Raw genomic sequence first — 5,257 nt, forward strand, 5'->3', positions numbered from 1 at the left:
AGAGAATGATGCTAAACTTTGTTACTGAATGTTTTGTGTTACAGAAATATCCAAATTTTCTTATATCAACTCTTATAGTAAGTTCTCATCAAGTCTTTAACCATTGTCATTTGTAAGTCTTTTGTCATTTATAGTCACTGTTTTATTATTCCTAAACTAGTAAAGAACTAGATTTCAGCAGAACAGGTATTAGTTACATAAGATTACATAAACTAAAGAAAATGATTTTGTGTCTTTTCGTTTCAAATGTTGCTGATAAAGTGTTTTAAGCTTGTTCTCTTAAGCTGACAACAGTTTAGTAAATGACTATCTTTATAAGCAGAATTGAAACATTTATCTTCCTCTCTACCTGATCCCTCCAGAATTTAAAAACTTTCAATGACTATTTTTATATTCCATGGCAGTATGTTTATTTGCACAAGTTCAATAAGAATCTGCTTTCCTTGTAAGAAGACTAATTAAAAACACTGGTTATACTACCAAGGCTTTGACTGGAATGTCATACCTGAGAGACATGTGCATAAACTCAGATATGAACAACTTTAAGGAACTAAGGTTGACTTTATAAAGCCAACAAAGCCCCTTAGAAGAACTGGCCTGGTACCTTGCTTACAGAGTTCCCAGCAGCCTTACCAGGTGAGTAAGGAAGGTCACTTCCTGGCAGGTGCAGGAACCTCAAGAAGAGAAGAATTCACCCAAATCTACAGGTACTGAAGGCACAAGCTCATGGCAAGTCTGGCTTGGCTTTCTGGCCTCAAGAAGCCCTTAAAAATTCAATCTGAAATTCCTTACAAAAAGTTCCAGCAAAGCATATTTAAAAGAGCCTGTGTAATCAGTTGCTCTTCTTGCTGCACTTATGCAAATAATCAAGCCAGCTGTTAATTATTTTCTTAACCTGGTTACTTCTAATAAAAATGAGGGTGATTTTAGAGAAAGAATTGTTTCAATAACACAGCTTATCCATACTAAATCCTAATACTAGCCATTGGGACATAAACTAGATCCAGAATTCCAGCTTCTTCAAAATATCTAGCCATGTTTTAGTTTTCTCCTGTCATTGCAATTAAAATTTTACTATTTCTAGTTCTCATATTCAGCCATGCATTCTTAATCTCATCAAGTTTGTCCTTCCAGAAAGGAAAATCCAACTCCAGATGTTGCTACATAACCTAATAACACAATTTGTTCTATCTTGCCTAGAAGCCACAAAACTGCAAATAGTAATAGAAATGAAACCCAGAATAGAAGCGCCAGCCTTCTGAGGCCCTCTCAACTGACCAGTGATGGAGACCTAGCTGCACCCTTTACTGCGCCCCCTTCTCAGCACGAAGCAGCCAGAGCGGTCATCGCCCCTTTTCCCTAGCAGCAGCTAGAGTCTCTATCTGTAGAGGGGAGAATGAGACAGGGACCATAGGCTTAGACAGAATAAAGTGAGAGCCTCTGAAGAAAGCAAGGCAGGATATTTGCAATCAGAGCAACGTAACTACATGCGGGAAACCCCCCTCTTACTAAAACTATGTTGAACATTAAGCTCTAGAATCATTCTTCAGTGAGATCAGTTAATGTTCCCCAGATAAAGAAGAGTAGCACATGTTTTATTATGCTAATCATTTGTAATCGTGTATAGGATTCACTTTAGCATACTTAAAAGCCCAGACCTATGTGCTGTCTTTCCTCCTTCTGATCTAAGTAGTTTTGCAAGCTGAGAAACTGACTTAGCATGCAGACCCAGCTGTAGATGGCATAGTAAAAGGCAGGATTCTTTAGCAAATATACGATATCTCAGCCCACCTTAGAGGCTGGGCACGCAGTCTTTTAATGTGCGCCTGGACCAAGGCGCCAGTGTCCCAGAGAGAAATCAAGGCAGGAGATGATCTTTAATCAAGGACCCCTTGCCATCCTACTCCTTTTACTAACCCTTGGGCCCTGTATCATCAACAGGCTGGTCCAGATTGTCAGAGACCACATGGGGGCCATCCAACTGATAGTCCTCCTTGCTCAATACAAGCCCCTAGTAATCTTGTTACTCCTGCTTACCTGATAACTTATTAAAGATAGAATTAATACAGTCAAGCTAATAGAGCTAAGACAACAGTATCAGCCTTTATCTCCTTACAACTGCAAAATCTTATTAGACCCATAATTGGGTCCCTTAGGATCCAGAGAAAGGGGGGAATGAAAGGGCAAGCTCCCAGATCCTATTTCAGCCAATTGGAGCTTAGTCTCTCTCCAGTCAGCAAGAAGTACACCCACCACCCCTAGACCCTGCCAACTGACCAAAGCCACGACTCATCACCGCCCCCCCCGCCCCGAGCTACCCCCAGGCCCAGCCAATCAGCCAGAGCCACGGCCATCACCCCCCCAAACCGCCCTGGAAATCCATAAAACCTTTGTTCTGGGGAAAACGCGCTCTCTTACTCTGGCATCTTAGCACTGCGTTGGTGTAGATGAGAGACTGAGCTCGAGCTAGCTCGAATAAAGGCTCTTTGCTTTTGCATCGGTGTTGGCTCCTTGGTGGTCTTCTGGGATTCACGACTTTGGGCACAACATTAACAAGAAAAAAGATAAAATATGATCATCTCAACAGATGCACAAATTTAACATCCTCTCATGGAAAAAAAAACACGCTTTGTTAGCAAAGAATAGAAGGGAATATCCTTTATCTATTAAAGACTCTCTCATCAAACCTACAGCAATCATTAGTTAATAGTAAATTGTGGACAGATTTTGCTCTGAGATTTGAAATGAATCAAAAATGCTTGCTATCACCACTTATATTAATATTTAAGGTTTTAGCCAGTACAACAAAACCAGAGAAAGAAAGAAATACATAAGGATTGAAGAGCAAGAAATAGAACATTTTTCTTTTTTTTGCAGAAGGCTAGATTGTATATGTAGGAAATCCAAAGTACAAATAATACAAGCTATTATACAACACAAGCAAATAACACAAGCTAAAATTTAAAATCATTTAACGTGTAATGTGTATAGAGTCATTACAGGCTTCATGTAACCTTATACAGGTTTCATGTACCATGTAACAATTATAAATTATGTAAATGTTAGATACCAATTTTGATGGTTAATTTCATGCATCAGCCTGACTATGGGTGGGGGCACATGTCCCGTCCAGCGGGACCTAGTTATTTGTGGGGACGAGGGGGATCCGACCTGGAAGAAAAATGGGGGCGAGAGAAGAGCGAAGGCAAGACAGTATTCTGATCAAGCCCTCAAATTTTATTGTAAGACGGGGGTAGATATACACCAGTGTTCAGGGGCGGAGTGGGCCATAGGATACTTGTAAGCAGGGGATTGGCTGCATAGCAGGGATGGCGCAGCGAGTTACATTCTGATTGGTATATGATAATGGGGAAGGAGGGGGAGAAGAGTATCTCTTGGCGCGCGCGGGCTCGCAGCTAATCTCCAGGAAGTGAAGCAGGAACCTCATGAACTGTGGCCATCTTGTTGTCTTTGTGTGGCTCCCAACATCTCCTCCCTTTCTATTTATTTCAGAAAGGTGGGCCTTAATCGAGTGAGGGAATAGAGGCCTGGCTCCTCCAGCAGGGTAACATTTCGCAAATGCTCTCGGTATCTTTTAGGGAGGAGAGGCAGAGCTGAAAGCCAAATTGATCTTAATATATCAAGGCTTTATGTACATATGGATACCAACCTCTATGCAAGCCAGGCGTATTCTCAGGGAGGACCACAGAGGTTCTAGGAAGAACCCTCCCTTGCGGTACTTTGTCTCGCACTCATCTCGATGCCCATACCCTCATAGTTAGGGGTATGTCTGGTTCTGGCTGACCAGCATATGGGCCACATTAAGTACGGTGCCAGAATCGATGGTACCATGGTTGAGGCGCCTGTAAAGTTGAGAACCGGAGACCGGGAGCATTGGTTGGTTCGGTGTAAGACTCTTCATCACAGGCTGTAAGTCTGTGATAATGAACAGCAACCGCTGGCTTGACGAGCTGGTCAACCTGCTCTCGAATAAAAACTGTCAGTTTTCTTAAGGCCCAAGGGCCAAGAGACACTAAAAGGAAGAATCCTGCCAAGGGTCCAAGGATGGTGGGGATCAGAGTAGTTAACCAAGGGGTGGCAGAGGTCCAGTTTTTATACCAGGCCTCATCCTTTTCTCTTTGTTTTTGCCTGGCTTCTAGGTTTTTCTTAACTTTATCAATGCTATCTTGCACTAACCCTGTTTTGTCTTTATAGAAGCAACATTCTTCTTTAAGAGCAGCGCAGAGGCCTCCTTCTTTCAGGAAAAGGAGGTCTAACCCTCGGCGATTTTGGAGCACTACCTCAGAGAGAGAGACAACAGATTCTTTCAGGCTATCTAAACCTTCTTGCAGATTTTGTATGTCTTTATCAATAGCCTGACTAAGAGCATAATATTGTTGCTTAGAAGTAATTATGGAGGCAACGCCTGTTCCAGCCCCAGCTGCTCTTAATCCTAATATTACAGATAAGGTAATGGCGGTTACTGGCTCACGCTTAGTGCGAGTAGAGCCCGAGTAATATGGAAGGAGGTCTTCGGTGGGATGTATGGAAATCTTGGGCATGAGCATGACTAAAACACAATATTCATTGTTAGATATTAGCAAGCGCGGGTTAACAGAGGGCGTTATGCCAAAGGAGCAAGCAAAATAAGTACCGTTGGGCGCGACAAGGAATTCATAGGACAGCGGGGGTGAGAAGGAGCTGTTACAAATGGGTATTAGCTGAGGGGGTAGACGCAAGACGGGGCTATGTATACAGAGGCCTATTCCCGAAAGCTGCGTCAATGTGAGACCCGGAGAGGTCTCTGAAAAACGGGAGGGGTCTGACCAGCGAGTCTTGCTGGAGTCATTGGTAAGTATGAGGTCTGCTGAGGTGTTTACTAAAACTGCTATCCCTTCGTAAAACGGGGGAACGGGGGAGAAACATAACCAGCACTCGCTATATCCAGTGGAGTTAAGGGATTCTGCAGTCACATTAGCCAGGCCTTTAAGGATTTTGCCTGTAGAGGGTAAAACTGGGGGGAGCAAGGCCTGGAAAACAGTACTAGTAGACAGGGGAGAAGGGTTAGAAGGTCTTGGGTCTCTTGCCTTAGGGGCAATAGGGCCAAGGACAACGTGCTTGTTGGCGTTTGGAATGGATCGAATTAATTTGATTTTAAAAGTGAGCCCAGGGTCCTTTCCTGAAACATAAAGCCTTAGCCCCCATTCATGTCCCCTGAGCCATCCATCAATAGGGGCCCTTTTTCCCTTGTCAGTAA

General features: G+C 43.1%; 1 long non-coding RNA gene across 1 annotated transcript; it reads left to right on the top strand.

The window, feature by feature from the left end:
* The first annotated feature begins 373 nt into the window (after positions 1–373).
* LOC130681412 (uncharacterized) lies at positions 374–1,389 on the top strand. The gene is made up of 2 exons (XR_008994545.1): positions 374–636; positions 1,201–1,389. It is a non-coding gene; the product is annotated as an uncharacterized LOC130681412 (long non-coding RNA).
* Positions 1,390–5,257: the final 3,868 nt, after the last annotated feature.

This window comes from Manis pentadactyla, chromosome 17 (genome assembly GCF_030020395.1).
Source record: "Manis pentadactyla isolate mManPen7 chromosome 17, mManPen7.hap1, whole genome shotgun sequence".
Classification (NCBI taxonomy): domain Eukaryota; kingdom Metazoa; phylum Chordata; class Mammalia; order Pholidota; family Manidae; genus Manis; species Manis pentadactyla.